Here is an 18,512-nt window from a genome sequence, read left to right on the forward strand (position 1 = left end):
TTCTAGTCATCTTAACTTAGATCAATCAAACTGGCTAAAATATTAAGTTAAACTGTGTATAACTAAAAAACGTTTTGTTTAAATCTGATTCACTTTTTAAAATAAGCTAAAATCACACAAAAGTTTTGTTGTCATGACTTTTTTGCAGTGTATATAAATATATTTAATATTATTTGTATTTTTTGCCGTATACACTAAATAAGTCATTTAAATACATTACCAGTTTTCAACGTTTCATCTTTCCAATATAACATGCTCCATAAATTTAGATGGATTTAAAACAAATATTGTTCTCTGGATATCACTACTGTATGTTATCAAATATCACCAATGGACCACTTTCTTTGAATTGAACTAAAAGCGTATGTATTTTGGTCATTTATTTAGGCATTAATGTCATTTCAGGGGGCTGAAGACAAATAATTGAAAACAGCTCACAAGAAATGCATGGTTTTGTGAAAGCAGTAGCATCATGTGTGTTAAGTTTAAGCATATGCAAGTACTTTTTAATCAAAACAACTGTGGCGAACAAATAATGCTTCTTCACAAAGCGATATCAGCAATCACTGTCCTGGCATGAAAAACACAGTTTTTAAGTGATTTTAAGTTGACAGATTGCAAAATGAAAGAATTTAAGTACATTTTGCCATGCAGAACGTACCCCAAAGATCAAGCTGTTTTCTAAAACTTGCTCTTTCTGGCAGAAATGTGTTAAGACATCATGTGATCTTGTGAGGGACTGCTTGTTAACTTTTGGGTCTCTCAGCACTTCTATTAGGAGGAAGTCTGTTGATGACATGCATATGCGTCCAATGCCAGACAAATGCTCTGTTAGAGGAAAACAGCTGCTCACTAATTATTACTGGCCACAGAAGAAGGTCTAAATCTATAGAAAGCCATATGAGGTCAGTGAGGTCTCAGATCTGGCCTTCATCCCTGTGCAACGGGGCCCTGGAAACGTTCCCTTCAATAAAGCGGCTGACAATGGGAAAAGACTGCAGCCTGCTCCATTTCTGCTTGATTTGTGCTGCAAATGCATTCTGCCTTGGAGACATTTGTCCAAACCCACAACAATAGGAGAGGACGGAGAGACAGCATGTATTAGAGTTTGTCAAGAAGAGGTGCTATGCTGTACTTACAGTTCCTGACCGATTTGGGAACATTTGTCTTGTTCTTCTTAATTAGCCTGTTACCTAAAGGCAGTTTAGAAACCAAATTTTGTCATATATTGCAATGTATTGAAAATGTTGTTTTAATATCAGTGGAAAACCAATGGACTTTTATAGTTAAGTGCAATGAATTAAACGCTTTATTAGATTAATTATTCAGAGTATATACAGGAAATTCAATACCTTTTAAGACCTTTTTAAAGACTCTTTTCAGACATTTTAAGACCTTATAGCCACTTTTTACATGGAAACACTGGTGAGATTTGAATTTTACAGTATGTTTACTATATATTACTGTAAAAAATAATCCAAACTAAAACAGTATTCATACACTGAGTAAAAATCTATTAAATCTGGCTAATTCAGCAGGTTGGCACCTATAGAACTGCAGAAATATTGGTGATTACTATTTAGCAGCATGATGTCAAATCTAGTGGGATTTCATTGATTTCATAAACTACACAGCATCCTGATATCCTCAGTTTTAATTCAGGCAAACTTTAGGATACAAGCATACACTGCATAATCAAATATAATATAAAAAATCAATACCTTGCAAAATAGCATTTAAGACTTTAATACTTTTTAAGAGCCTTAAATTTCTCTACATTAAATTATCAACTTTTAATACTTTTTAAGACCCCGTGGACACCCTGTTATTAGTGAATTTACAAACTATGCTTTCACAAATCACATATAATGCTTTTAATGCAAAATTTAAATTTAGAATATTAACAATTTTGTCTCACCAGACACTCGTATCAAAAAGATGATTCTTACTGCCTATAATTTCAAATAGGGGCAATGCAGTGGCGCAGTAGGTAGTGCTGTCGCCTCACAGCAAGAAGGTCGCTGGTTCGAGTCTTAGCTGGGTCAGTTGGCGTTTCTGTGTGGAGTTTGCATGTTCTCCCTGCGTTCGCGTGGGTTTCCTCTGGGTGCTCCGGTTTCCCCCCACAATCCAAAGACATGCGGTACAGGTGAATTAGGTAGGCTAAATTGTCCATATGTATATGTGTGAATGAGTGTGTATGGGTTTCCCAGTGATGGGTTGCGGCTGGAAGGGCATCCGCTGCGTAAAACATATGCTGGATAAGTTGGCGGTCCATTCCGCTGTGGCGACCCCAGATTAATAAAGGGACTAAGCCGAAAAGAAAATGAATGAATGAATGAATCATTTCAAATAACTGAATTAAATAAATGAACTACTGTATAAATATTTAATTATACTTATAATCATACTTATATGTCAAATAAATAAAGCAAACCATTAATAATTAAACAAATTTTGGCTTATGGATTAATTTATCTTTTGCCATCAAAAACTCTATCGTACCCATTCCATTGTTTTATGCCAAAATCTCAATTAATTTAGTTATTTTTTTATACATAAACACTTGATATGAAAAAGGAATCTGTCTTGAGCTTGTAAATATAAACAGCAGGAAAAACCTGCAGACCAGAGAACGTTATCCAGTCCAAGGTTAAATTAGAGAAGTCAAATTCGGCATGTCAAAATATGATTAAAGAAAAATAAGCAAACACCAGAAGAAGTGTTTTACAGCTTTATTTGTCCTGTGAATTTAGTAGTTTTTTGTTTGTTCTGTTTTATTTTTCTGAGCAAAAAACCTTAAAAATAAAGGTTCCAGGAAGAACCAGTAGAAGAATCAGTTATGCCATAGAAGAACTGTTTTGGTTTACAAAAGAATGAATGAATCAAACGAATGAAACGTCTCAAACGAATAAAACGTCAATCTATTTCACCAAAGTGTAAAGAAAATTTTAATAATCTAAAACAAAAAAAAAATCACTTTGCAATATAAACATTTTGTAAAAATGAAAAGGTTCCATGGATGCTAAAAGTTTCTCATGCAATCACCAATGCCAGTAGAGAACCTTCACTGTAAATCTAAAAGTGTAAAATGAAAGAACATTCTACCTGTCATCTCTTTTCAAACTCCGTCTCCCTGAATCACTGGAACACAAATCAGAAAATCATTTCCTTATAACTGAAGCCAAGCACATTTCACAACATACAGTACACATACAGAAACGCATTGTATGAATGTCAATCAGTCGTCTTACAAATCCAACAAACTATAACAACTGCCATAGAGTCCAGTCACACCCAGGGGCCGGTCAATGTAAATATGAAAGCAAATATTGGCACAGATCACCCTGAACAGAGTTACAAACTGTGACAATGTGCATTCGGCTAGTATCTGTGTATGTGTGTGCGTGTGTGTGAAATGCATGTATAGGAGCACTTCACATTACAGTCTCCTCCCCTCGTCCAACAACACTGGAGACCTGAGTAAAGGAGAGACGGGAGGGAGAGGGAGAGAGAGAGTGACTGAATGTAAGAGATATGTTTATCCTAAGCCCATGCTCAAATTCAACGGCATCAGTGCAGCGCCTGCTCACGTGAAGTGGGAAGTTAAAGCTCAGAAGCGAAGGGTCTCTCTTGGAATAAATTGCATTGCTCTATTGGAGGTGAAGAAATGAAGTTCAGAATTCTGTAAACGTGAACTTGGGTGAAAGCTGCAAAAGCACGGCTTTAAATGTTCACATAGGGTGTTGAAATACCTCAGCGCTGTTCATCAGCACGGTGGCTCTTATGTCAACTGACCATCACAAAGAAGAACTGCAGCTTTGAAGAACTGAACGAGGATCTTCACTAAACACATGGATTATTGCTGCTGCTGATTAAACAATACAGAGTAAGTTGTCTATTTATTTATTTAGTTAGTGGGTAAATTAGTTAGTTAGTTAAATTAAATGCATCTGCTGCAAAATTTATTTTCTTGAGCTTGTTTTACAAATAAAATATGATTTTTATGCAAAAATGTCATCAACAAAATTGTTGAATATACCTTATATTCTTCTTGAATCTGTTTATTTTTTAATCAATACATTGGAAACTGTTTTGTCCCATTATAAGCCTGAATGTAACAAAATGGAATGGAAATGAAAACTGGACTGACAGTTTAAATTTACTTGGACTACCTAGGCACAATCTACATTGTAAAAGTGCTGTATAAATAAAGATGAATTGAATTTAATTGAAATGAAATGCATTGAGGTTTAGAGTTTTTAAAAAAAAGGAAAATGTCACCATGGATCATTAAACCTGTTTTAAGTATCAGTTTTTGGCTAATTTAAATTGACAAATTTCCTGAAAGCTGAATAAATAATAATTGGCGTATATATGACAACATTTGAGTGAGATAAAACTTAAGAAGCTGGTATCTGCGGGTTCCAAAAAAATTGAATAACCAAGAAAATCACATTTAAAATGGTCTAAATAAGATCTAAACATTGCCATTTTCATATATTTACAATAAGGACATTACAAAATATCTTGATGTAACAAGATCTTTAATTTATATTCAGCATAAATACAGTGCTCAGCATAATTGAGTACACCCCATTTTAAAAATGAATATTTTTATCCATTTCTCAGTGAATATATGCAATGTATTTTGAAGCATTTGAACAAAACGGATTTATTAAACAGATATATTTATTAAAATAATATTTTAGTTGCCAAACATCGTTAGAAATAGAAAGATAATACATTTAAATAAATGCGAAATATTGGATGAATAAATTACATAGTACAAAATTTCAACAAAACTTCATGCATTTTTGTTTTTTCTTGAATTTTACTCTTTCTAAAATTTTATTTCATATTTTTCCTAAACATAAACATTTAGGAATATTAATTTTGGACTGTTATCATAAGTTATGTTGTTACTGTAGATTAGCTCCAGATTTGACTACAGTACTGACTAATCTAATGTGCACAAATAAAATATTGTAAAGTTTCCTATAGAAAATGTTAATTTAAATGAGAGATTTGTGAGGGGTGTACTTATATATGCTGAGCACAGTATATATATATATATATAAAAAAATGTACTTATATTGCCAAAAATGTTCCCTTACATCATAAGACATACGGTTTTGTGGTGCAGGGTTGCAAATACAAAACAAGGTAATCTTGTTGCAAGGATATTTTCAGTGTATAAAATGTGAAAATAGAAATAAAATATACTAACCTGTAATTTAAATATAAGACCATTTTTAAAGCCGTTAAAAATAAGTGAGCAATTTTGGGTGATTGCATTAAGAGTATAGTTCTCATGTGCTGGGGCAGTTATTAGATTTTTTTATAAAAGACTTTGAATTTGGAAACAAATCAAACTAATCTGTTTAAATTTTAGTGCCAGACAGAAGAGTTTTGCTAAATCAAACGAAAGCGTACTTTCATCTGCTAACTATTTAATCTCTCAGAACATGGAGAATGTTAAATTGCATAAACAACGCATGGCTATTTCAAGTAGAGCATTTTAACTTCTGCAAGTGAGTGTTTCAGGCCATAAAATGAATGCTGTTAGAAAAAGCCTAAGGGGAACCCAAGGCTGACCAGCAGAAACGCAGCATTTTAACTCTGGGTGTGCAGAAAATGACCATATCATGATTCAAAATCCAGCTTTTCTTCACCTTTTTGGTAGCTCAGGTGAGATTTGGTATTAAAGAATGAAAGGAGCCTATGTTTTAATATTTCATTTTATCAGTCTAAACTATTTCTTATTATGTTTCCTATTAAATTTCTGAAAGCTTTTCCTGAAGATGGCTATGAGTCTGTGATTGTGTAAGTTAATGCTCTTATCAGCTGTTGAAGCTGTTGAAATCCAACAGGGATGTTTTGGACTCCTGCTGACGCAATATTGTAGTGCATGTTTGATTTATTTAATAAGGTGCTGAGTACAGTGATACATGGCAGGCATCCATGACCCGTAAAATTAAAGTCACAATCGCATGAACCATTGGAGGATAAAACTAAAGAAAAAGACATTAGAAAAAAAAAGCAACTTTTAATGACACACTCAATCGTTATGCAACCTGGCCTGTTTCTAGATGCTCGCCATCTTGAGCAATTATTACAACCTGCAAATGCCATAAATCTGATATTATCATCAATAACAGACAACTACCTGATTGCTGACAAATGTATTTTTATGTTCGTCAGTTTAGCGAAGAAAACAAAAATAAAGTAAAACGTTTTGTGACGCTCTCAAAACTTAGACCCACCATACACATACAGTTGTGTCCATACTGTCATTCATTGTAAAATTATGATTTTTTGGAAAGGTATTACCCAAGTGCTGCTTAATATTGAAGTCTTTTTTCAACAACTTTCTTCAAATTAAGATGATAGTTTGAATAGATAATTTCTAACTAAATTCTTTTGTCTTTGCCCTCATGAAAGTGTATACTATTTCTCTAGTTATTTTTAAGATACTAGTATTCAGTTTAAAGTACTATTTAAAGTATTCACTATATTCATTAATTAGGGAAGTTAGATCAATTGGGCAAGTAAGCAGTCATTGGACAACAGGGGTTTGTTCTGTAGCTAAACATTTCTTAAGGGGCTAATAATATTGACCATAACATTTATTAACAGTATTTTAAAAACTTTTATTCCATATAAACAAAAATGATTCATACTTTATATAATATAATAGGAAATACTGAATTGTCCTGCTCTATTATACATCATTTGGGACATTTCTACAAAATTTCTAAAAGAATTTCACAGGAGGACTAATAATTTTACATTCAGTTTCACACATTTTTTTTTTAAGTGTAAATATACTGGCCAAAGATGTGATTTTGGTGTCTACATCAAATTTACAAAAGGAAGTTAAAGTCTAAATTAATGTTTAAAAAATACTTTCGAAAATAAAATAAAATAATCAAATAGAAATATGTTTAATCATGCTCAGTTTAAAAGATACGTTTATGTCAACAACAACAAAAAACATATTTATTCTGACCTGAAAATAGTATACTATATAGTAGTATACTCATGAAAATATTCACAGTGAAAAATCATGGGTTCCACACAATTCCTCATGTTCGATTAAGTTAACTCAATTGTTTTTACAAATTCAAGTGGATTGAACTTAAGTTATTCTGCAAAAAACTCAAGAATTGATTCAGCTTATTTTAAATAATTAGTTTGAACAAGCAGCAAAAAAAAGTGTATAAACATAGATTCACAAAAAAAATATTCAAAGATGATTCCTTGGATTTACTATTTTTTTAAGTTAAGTGGTTGTAAACAATTTATTTGGGCTGAATTTAAACAAACAAATTAAGTTGAACATTACCAAATTTAATTTGTTTGTTTAAAAAATTTAACACCCAAGTAAAGATTTTAATTGATACATTTTGCAGAAATCTTTTTCAGTACTGATAAGTTGTCAAATAAAATGTTATCATATTATAAATAACTAAAATGTACATAAAGTATGCAAAACCTAGCGGTTTGAAGTATAAAGATACAAAATCAAAGTATTTTATTATGTTATTTTTTTACTAAATTCAATTCAATTCACCTTAATTTGTATAGCGCTTATACAATGTAGATTGTGTCAAAGCAGCTTCACATAAAAGGTCACAGTAAATAGGAACAGTGTAGTTCAGTTTGTAGTGTTTAAGTTTAGTTCAGTTGAGCTCAGTTCAGTGTGGTTTAATAATCACTACTGAGAGTCCAAATATCGATGGGCAAATCCAACGATGCGCAGGTCTACAGATCCCGAACCATGCAAGCTAGGGGCGACAGCGGAGAGGGAAAAAAAACTTCACTAATGGCGGAAGTGAAGAAAAAAAAACCTTCAGAGAAACCAGGCTCAGTTGGGCAAGATCATTTTAATTTCTCCGCTAGCCAAACGTCTTGTGCAGAGCTGCAGTAAACATGCTAAATAATTGACAACATCACTTTGTCTAAGCTGGTTTTAAGTTAACTACATTTCAGGATGCACAGTCCATTGTTTACAGTGATAAATATTATTATATATTTACAAACATTTTTCTAAATTAAATTAATCTTATTTAAAATCTTATCAGTTATTTAAAATCTTATCAGAGTTCCAACACATCATGACTAACCCCAAAATCACAATGTGACTTCTAAATTTGCTTTCAAAATCAAAATCAAACATTTTAAACTGTGGTGCAATTTTTCTCTAATTACATTAAAGGGTGATAATCTCATCATGGATATATATTTAATCAGTTACAATTTAAATGTAAATACATCATCATTACTGTTTCATCATCTCAATTTTGACATAATCTTTGAAATGAATATTCATTCAATATCCTAAAATTTCAAGGACAGAGAAACCTAGCTATTGTTTTTCTTTTTACCAAAACAAGCTAAATTAAACAGCCCATTTATTATTTAGTTGAGATCTGAGACTGACAACAATGAATTTAAGATTCATTTGAGGTGCAACTCAGACATTCCATGGCCAATCATCTTGGAGCAACTAAAGCTAATCTGTCCAATCACACCATCAGAACTCAAAGCATGTTTAAAACATTTCTAGACACTCTACATTAATAAGCAGCTATAAAAGCACAGTGCCTTTTCTGTATCATCAGCTACATTTAGTGTAGGTCAACATTTCTGCTGCACCATATTAGTGGATTCCACAGAGAGAAAGGATTCAAGCAAAGGTAGAAAATGACAAAGCAAGGGTAAACTGAGCAGCTCATGCATCAGCGGCTTCGAAAGATGACCTCAAACACTGCTGTGACAGGGACAACCGCTTTTATTTATGACTGTTATGACTGGACCCCGACAGCCACACAACCGTAGAGAAGTGAGAGAAAAAAAACACTCATTCCATAAAAACCAAGGGTTTAGCAATGTTTATATTTGCTGCAAGAGAATGAATTACAGACTGTGAGGAGAATGACAGGTGATAGATATTGTCAAACATTATAAATGAGGTGATATTAATGACTTTTTGGATGAGATATTTTTTGGTTTTGTTTCTAGACTAGTTTTGGGGTCTAAATAGTTCTGAAGTAAGAATAAACAGCTTAGAGCAAATTCAATTACACTGATGCTTTATTCACAGTGACCAGAATAAATGAGAACAGCCTGACAGCTTTTTTTAGACCAAAAAAATTAATACTTTATATGCAGTTGAAGTCTTCTTTTATATTTTTCTCCAAGTTCTGTTTAATGGAGAGAAAATTTCTGAGCATAATAGTTTTAAAACAGCTCGCAATAACTGATTTATTTGATCATTTTTATCGCGATGATGACAGTACAGAATATTTTACTACATATTCACAGTATTCAGCTTAAAGTGCAATTTAAAGGTTTAACTAGGTTAATTAGGCAAGTAAATAGCCCCTTTCACACATGCAGATGATCATGTGTGAACAGGCCCTTTTTGAAAATACTGGTAAATTCGTTCCAGCAATTTTCCGGAAAGAGGAGTTGTAACATTACCGGAAAATTGCCGGAAAGAGCACGTTCACGATTAGAATTTGCTGATGTGAGACGTCTACTCCAGCCAATCAGAACACTCAAACTTATTCACATCCGCACTGTTTAGGAAAATAAAAGCCTTTGAATATTTTTCCAGACACATTTAGCTGCTAGATGTTAATCAGATGACGTTTCTATGTTCCTTCTTAATACCAACTGTGAAAAAAATTCTCGATAAAATGCTTTGATAAACCGCAGTTTGTTTACCTTCAAGCTCTGCTTCAGTTGCTTGACGCGTGTGCACTTAAAGCTGCCGGTGAGCGCCAGCATACACACATATTACAGTATGTACAATCAACCATCAACAAAAGCCAGACCCCTTCTGTGTTTACAAATACAAGCACAGCCGTTTAGAGGTCATTTCTGATTAATGATGTCAGAATTTACCGGTATTTTGTAATGCATGTGTGAATGGTCTTTTCCGGAAAAAAAAACATAATGTCCTTGCCTGTGTGAACACTGGTAATGTCGTTCCGGTAATTTTCCGGATATTTACCGGTATCACTGTGTGAAAGGGGCTATTGTATAACCATGGGTTGTTCTGTAGAATATAGAAAAAAAAATATTGCTTAAAAAAATATTATTATTAATAATAATAATAATAATAATAATGTCATTAATAGTACTCACTAATTTACCTAATAATATTGACATTAAAATGTTATTGAAACACTTCAAAAGCTGTATTTATTCTGGCCAAAATAAAAGAAATAAGACTTTCTCTACACTGTAACTTAACAGTCAACTTTATCAAATGAAATGAGTGTAGTTAACTCAAAATTTACTGAAAGCTAATTCTACTCATTTGAAAATAAAAATTGAACTTTGAAGTTGATTAAATACCTCATTACTTCAACTTAAATGAAGTAAGTTCACAGTACTCATATAGATTAGTTTTTTTAACTCAAATGGTTTGTAGCAATCGGTTTCCTCAAACGGTTTGAGTTGCCTTAACTATTTGGGTTTTAGAAGAAAAAACACTGAAATCCTGTGAAAATGTCCTTGCTCCATTAAATATCATTTGAAAAAGTTTGAAAAACTGTTTACTGTATACAATAAAACATGTGTGCATATCTTTTTTATTTTATTTGTGTATATCTGCTTGCTTTTAAAAATTGGTAAATATCAAGAGGAAAAATCGCAACTATACTAACAAAAGCATTTACCTGCCAATAAATATGTTATGAGAAAAAAGGTTATACAAAATAGTACATTTACTTTCATTATTTTTGCAGCACTTCATTTGAATATCATTATTATTTTTTATTGTATTACTTAAGGGCGACACAGTGGCTCAGTGGTTAGCACTGTCGCCTCACGGCAAGAAGGTCACTGGTTCGAGTCCCAACAAGGTCAGTTGGCATTTCTGTGTGGAGTTCTCCCCTTGTTCGTGCGGTTTTCCTCCGAGTGCTCTAGTTTTATGGAATCATTTTTGTGCCAATAAGAATGAACGTAACTTTATAAAACTCAACGTAACTTTCCAAGAAACGATCAAAAATATGCCACTGCAAAAGAAGAAAAACACAATGAAAACAAAAAAATGAACTCAGTCGCACGAATTTATCATGCTCTTCAAATATGCTTCATTCTTTGTTAATGATTTTCAAAGAATCGTTTTCGCGAATCATGGATTTTTGAATGTGTTGCCACAGTTTTCGCTTACGCTTCGTAAATTTTCGTTTGCTGTTTTGGCACAAACTTCTCGTGGGGGCGGGCTTAACAGCGATCTACACTGATTGGCTAATGAGCTTTTGATGGACAGTTGCTCTCTGACCTGGAAGCACAGACGGTGACGTCAGTGGCGCGCATATCGGAAAGTTGTTGCGGTGTGCAATACGTCGTGCTTTATGTTAAGTATTAATGTTAGTATTTTACCTACGGTCGTTTCTAATGATGACCTCCTGGGAGAGACACGGAGCGGTGCCATCATCTTCCACCTCAGCTTGTCCCTCAGGGCAGCTTGAAGTAAGTTCGTGTTGCTAAAGTAACATGTACAGTGTGCAACAGTTATTTTGCGGGTTATTGTTGTTATTCACAAGTTTGCAGTGCACTGATGTTATGTCATGTAGTTTAATTGTTTTAATTTTAGTTAGATTGCTGTTTTATACAGTTATACTTATAATATGTAAGGACGTGTCATTGTAGTGCAGGTATCAAACTGGTCTTTTTATTCTACAGCAAGGCATTAATCTTGGTGCAGATTAAACATTTTTACACAATAAACCAAAAATGTATAACGTTTCTAAACACAACATTTAAACAATAAAAGTGTTTTAAAAAAGCCAGAACTGTTGCACACTGTACATGAATAAAACTTTTATTGTTGTTATTGGTAAACGTTACTTTAGCAACACGAACTTACTTCAAGCTGCCCTGAGGGACAAGCTGAGGTGGAAGATGATGGCACCGCTCCGTGTCTCTCCCGGGAGGTCATCTTTAGAAACTAAGAGACGACCGTAGGTAAAATACTAACATTAATACTTAACATAAAGCACGACGTATTGCACACCGCAACAACTTTCCGATATGCGCGCCACTGACGTCACCGTCTGTGCTTCCAGGTCAGAGAGCAACTGTCCATCAAAAGCTCATTAGCCAATCAGTGTAGATCGCTGTTAAGCCCGCCCCCACGAGAAGTTTGTGTATTTACGAAGCGTAAGCGAAAACTGTGGCAACACATTCAAAAATCCATGATTCGCGAAAACGATTCTTTGAAAATCATTAACAAAGAATGAAGCATATTTGAAGAGCATGTTAAATTCGTGCGACTGAGTTCATTTTTTTGTTTTCATTATGTTTTTCTTCTTTTGCAGTGGCATATTTTTGAGTTACGTTGAGTTTTATAAAGTTACGTTCATTCTTATTGGCACAAAAATGATTCCATATAGTTTCCCTCACAGTCAAAAGACATGCGCTATAGAGAATTGAGTAAACTAAATTGGCTGTAGTGTTTGAGTGTGCGCAAGTGAGTGTATGGGTGTTTCCCAGTTCGGGGGTTGCAGGTGAAATGAATGAATGTTTTAATTAAAGGTTGCCACACTTTATGTTAATAAATACAAATGTTTATTAAAACTAAATAAAAATAAAAACATAAAATAAACATATAGCAATATATAATGTACATAATCAGGAATAAATAAATTAAAAACTTAATTTTCAGAGGGGAATGTGCCCCTTTATACTGGCAACTTTTCAGTTTTCATTCTGAAATAGATTTTCTGTATGAGAGTGTTGGGTTTGTGTGGATAGGGGAAGACTGGAGAAGATATATATGGCTCACAGGCAGTGTAAAGAGACTTCTCATTGATTTAAAATGAGGTGACTGCTGAAAACAATGGTCTTTCGGAAAGAGAGAGAGATCGAATAAGAAACATAAAGGGAATGAGGAGCAACAAAGGGAAAGGCTGATTCAAAAACGTGGTTAAAAAAATGAACAGGAGGAAACAGTATAATAGCCACCTTCTCTTTGACATTGGACTGTATAATGTATAATTCATTTTCATTCATGTAATAAAATTAATTAACAAAGATACTAGATAGCAAGTTTCCAGCTTCAGCTATATTCCTGACAAATTATCATCATTGTGTCTTTGTTCCTTGATGCAATGTGGCAGCCAGAAATGAACTGTGCAGTATCATACAGTGCATTATGCTTTGGTGTTATGATTTAGCATTTTTGATCGTTCATATCCTATATATGATCATCATGAATGATGCTAATTGTCAAACATTCTTCATATAGAAAGTTATAAAAACTGCTTTATGCAACTCATAAAATAGATGATTGTAAAATAAAGTTACATAATTGAACATCAAAAACCATGAAAAGAAAATGATCGCTATCATAATGTACTATAATAAAATGCTATAACAAAGTTGTAATGTTATAACATCTACAATTTAATTTCATGCTTACTTTTTCATTAAAAACTTGACTTTTCAGGTAAATTCTCAGTGCAGCTACAAAATACTAATTCATTGGCATTTTAAGTATTTTTAAATAAATCAATGTGTCATGCTGAATGTAACATAATTTGACCCATATTTTTCCCCAATAAAATTATTTGAAACAATAAGTAGACACATTACCTACATTTAATTTGCTTTCTGTGTACTATAAATAAAAACACTTTCAATTTACATGACAAAAGTTTTAGAACGGCAAGATGTTTTAAAATTTAAGAGTCTGTAATCATTTGTTCCAAAGTACATATATTATTTGAATTATTTAAAGAAATGTTAAATTAAAATGTTATTTACTTCAGTAGTTTTTAAGTTGAATATTCAGATTTGCTGCTCAAAAAAATATTTGTTTATTAAGACAATTATTATTATTATTATTATTATTATTATTATAATTATTATTATTATTAGTAGTAGTAGTAGTTTTATTATTATTATTATTATTATTATTATTATTATTATTATTATTATTATTATTATTATTATTATTATTATTATTATTATTGGGTGACAAGATGGCTCTGTGGTTAGCACTGTTGCCTCACAACAAGAAGGTCGCTGGTTCGAGTCTCGACTGGCTCAGTTGGCATTTCTGTGTGTAGTTTGCATATTCTCCCCATGTTTGCGTGAGTTTCCTCCGGGTGCTCCGGTTTCTCCCACAGTCCAAACACATGCGATATAGGTGATTTGAATAAACTAAATTGGTCATACTGTTTGTGTGTGAATGAGTGTGTACATATGCAGGATAAGTTAGCGGTTCATTCTGCTGTGGCGACCCCTGATAAATAAAGGCACTAAGCCGAAGAAAAATGAATGAATGAATGAATGAATTATTATTATTATTATTATTATTATTATTGTTCTGGTTGTAGTTGTTGTTCTTAAAAAACAGCTGAGTAGAGTTTGCTCAGCTTTGGTTTAATGAATAGTTCAGAAATACAGAATTTATCTAATAAAGAAACCTTTTGTGATATTATGAACGTCTTTATGACCACTTTATGATTAATGTAAAGCATCCTTTGCTTTTTTATAAAAATTTTAATCATTAAAAAATTCTACAGATAAATGCTGATCTTTGGATCTTTCTATTCACCAATGAATCCTGAAAAAAACACATGTATAATAAGCATAAATAAATATTTCCTTGAACAGCCAATCAGCATGTTAGAATTATTTCTAAAGGATCATGTGACTGGAATAATACAAAAAAAAAAATCAGCATTCTAAAATACAATGGCACAAATATTTCAACATTTTACTGTATTTACTGTACTTTTTTTTGTTGTTTTTAGACCTTTTCATTTCAGTGCATTGATCAAACAAGGTGTTCAATTTGGTCTCTGCATGGAGAGTAAGTTTTTTTGTCCATGTGTTTTTTAAAGAAGCCTGGCTCACCAAGCCTGCATTTATTTTATCAGTCGATTCGAATGTTATCACTGGATTGAATGGCCATTATCAGTGGTTATCAGCTGATAGATTGATAGATATGTGCCAGTAGGAGCCTTCTGCACCGACTAGTAGGCTCAGAAAGCAGTTATCATCCATCCACATGGTAATCAGCTATACTAATAGAGAAGACTGCAGATCCAGATTTGTTTTGTTTTGTGCTGTGACAGTTTGGTTTAGGGTTGAAGTAGGAGTAGATGGTAATAATATACAATCAATGGGAAATTTAATAAATAATATAAATAATTCTCGTTAATATGTGATCTATAGCTGATTAACCATGTGGATGGATGATTACACAAGTAGGCGTAGAAGGCCCCTAGTGGCCCATATCATTTGATAATGCCCATTCAATCGAGTGATAACATTTAAATCGACTGATAAAATAAAAGCAGGCTTGGTGAGCCAGGCTTCTTAAAAAAACACTTCTCTTTTAAAAACTTACTCTTCATGCAGAGAACAAATTGAACACCTTGTTTGACCAATGCACTTGAAATGAAATGGTCTAAAAACTAATTTCACTCAGACATTGCAAGTACATTTCACAGTCACACAGAAATGGAAAGAACAGAAATAATTTTGTGAGTATTATGTACTAATCCAGTTTTTCTACTTCAAATTATCATGTTAACTTTAACATATTTACAGTATGTAATTCATTCATTCATTCATTTTCTTGTTGGCTTAGTCCTTTTATTAATCTGGGGTCGCAACTGCGGAATGAACCGCCAACTTATCCAGCACGTTTTACACAGATGCTCTTCTAGCTGCAACCCATTGCACTCCCACTCCCATACACTCCCACTCACACACATACACTATGGAATATTTTAGCTTACCCAATTCACCTGTACCGCATGTCTGTGGACTATGGGGGAAACCGGAGCACCCGGAGGAAACCTACATAAACGCGGGTAAAACATGCAAATTCCACGCCAACTGACCCAGCCGAGGCTCGAACCAGCGACCTTCTTGCTGTGAGGCGACAGCACTACCTAACCACCAGACAAATGTATCAGTAATGTGTTAATGTTCTAGCAACTTTGAATAAGAAATAAATCATCAGTTTTATAAAACAATGCATGTAACTAAAAGCAATGTAAAGCACACGTTTATATTACTTATTGTCATATATGGGCATTATTATGAATAGCCCTATATTTGGTTATTTCTCATTTGTGTGTGTTCTCATCTCACGCTGTATCTTACATCTCACCCCAGCACCTCCTCCCCCTCCTCCTCTCTGTTTATTTAACCCAGTGTCCCATGCTACCACTCTCTGAAACTGTCAGTAGTTTTATTTGTATTATTTATTTGCATAGTTAAGAAAACAAATCATATTTTATTGGGATCAAGGAGCAGTTGATACTAGACAGGGAGAGGAAGCCCCAGAAAAAGGGGTAAAAGAATGGGCAATGGAAAAACTGAGGGAGGAGGGAGCGGGATGACTTTATGGAGTCGATCATGAATGAGAAAGATGCTGATCGAGGAGCGAAGGTGATCTGAAGCTGGGTGGGATTGGAGGACTCAAATTAAGCCAGGGGAAATTTGGAAAAGAAAACAAAAAGAGAGAGGACTTGACAGACCCATTCTGGAAGGGAAAAACTGTAGCCCTTGGGGATTAAACAAATCAAAGAGTGCAAAAGGGAGCAGATTTGTTTGCTTGCTTTTTGTGTGTCTGTGAAATTGCTAAACTAACTTTGGTGGCGAAAGATCAGATTGTCAAACAAGATTAATGTTGAGAGTTTCAGTGTACTGCACAATGGCCGATTATGAGTTTGTGTGTGTGTTTGGTCACACTTTATGTTTAATATGCAACTCTCGCTATTAACAAACCATTAACTAAGGCCTCATTCACACTACTGTAGTTGTGACTTTGTAGCTGTCTGTCGCTCTGGGTGGTGATCTGCTGCAAATGGAGGGCTGTGTAGGTCTACAGCACCGAGAATACAACTGGCCTCTGAGCGAGCTGAGAGAGGATCACGTGAGCTCTACTGGTGCTTCTATTGGCTGTCGCTCAAGAAAGTCATTCTTCATTTGCATAAAGTTGAAGGATTCTCAGCTTTGTTGCTGCGAATCGCTTGTAGTGTGATACTACTAATTTTCTGCTTATTATTATTTATTAAGACTGCAGTTGGGCTTTAGTATTAGGGATGTACACTGTAAAAATAGTTTAAATAGTTTAAGTTTTAATAGTTTAAATTGATATATTGTCTAGATAGGTGTTGTATATTAAGGTACAAAAACCTTGTAATAAGCTGCCAGTACATTTTCTGTTATTTTACAGACTTTTTGGCATGTTCACCAGCAATCTAACGCTCATAGAACATTCATTTTCACTTGAAGTACAATTCTGCCACCATATGAACTACAACTCCCTTCAGGCACCACACACACACACCTGTCCCGGTTCTTCATTGATTAGCTGTAAGCTACTCAAGACTGATTACATGGACCATATGAACAGCACACACACTCACAGACATTGCTGAGTCTAGTTGGTACATACCCTGTAACATTACGAAGCGTTTTTTGAGTTTAGTCTTTGTGCTTTTACCCTCATCTTGTTTTATTGTTCATCCTGCCTGTTGTCTGTACGACCATTTTCCTGTTATCTGACTACGCTTCTGGATTTCCCTTTTATGTTACTGTCTGCTCCTGATTGTGACCATTGCCTGCTTGACCATTCTCTGTGTAATAAAGTACTGCACGTGGATCTTCAACTCTGTTGTCCAGCATCCTCAAGTTACAGATATTTATATATTATTTCTTATACATTATATTATTTCAATCTACTAAAATGTCAATAAAAATCACTTTGTTAAACTGTAGAATTGAATTTTCAACATCAAAAGGTCGACAGAGCAGAGATCAAGCTCCCATAATGCACTTCACAAGCGTAAATAAAGGGAAAATACTTATGAATCACAAAATACAGAAACTGTTAATTAATAGATATTTTTTACAGTGTATAATAACTTTATAGGTACTAACATACAGCCAATATCTTAATAAAAGGAAGGTAATAAGCCTGTATAATTTATAGTATATAGGAATTGGTACCTATACTAAAGTGTTACTGTTTATTTTTATTGTAACAAAAGTTAAATGCTGTAAATGGTATTGCTCTTCATAGTTCATGATAATTAATGTACTAACTAAATGGGAGCTTACTTTTAAATGGCACTGTTACTGTACATAATTTGATACTGATTTGATTAAATGGTCAGAAACCTTAACAAATCACAATCGCCATACTGGTAATTCTGCAGTTTTTCCAAACAAAAATAAAAACGAGCAAAATTATTAATTTATCACTGTAGCATTCTTCAATCTTTTAGAGAGAGGAAATGTTCCTGTAAAAGGAGCCCTGGGTATTTCACTTTGAATACATTTGTCACTAAAATGTTAATGTGTCTAGCATCTCTAAATATGATTACATCAGTTTTACAAACTAAATAAGCACGTCATTTAATTAACATGAAACACAATTGATGCCAATAGTGTCAATGTGAAGCAGAATGTCTATTTATGTTTACATGCATTTTGTAAAGCATGCCATGATTTTACAAAATACA

The 18,512-nt window shown here is 33.5% G+C and overlaps 1 protein-coding gene across 1 annotated transcript in view; it reads left to right on the top strand.

The window, feature by feature from the left end:
* The first annotated feature begins 3,527 nt into the window (after positions 1–3,527).
* avpr2aa (arginine vasopressin receptor 2a, duplicate a) overlaps positions 3,528–18,512 on the top strand; it is a 30,263-nt gene continuing 15,278 nt past the window's right edge. The window contains exon 1 of the mRNA XM_056449948.1: positions 3,528–3,886. The gene's annotated coding sequence lies outside the window, so the exon portion shown is untranslated. The remainder of the gene's footprint in view (positions 3,887–18,512) is intronic.

This window comes from Danio aesculapii, chromosome 23 (genome assembly GCF_903798145.1).
Source record: "Danio aesculapii chromosome 23, fDanAes4.1, whole genome shotgun sequence".
In the NCBI taxonomy this organism is placed as follows: domain Eukaryota; kingdom Metazoa; phylum Chordata; class Actinopteri; order Cypriniformes; family Danionidae; genus Danio; species Danio aesculapii.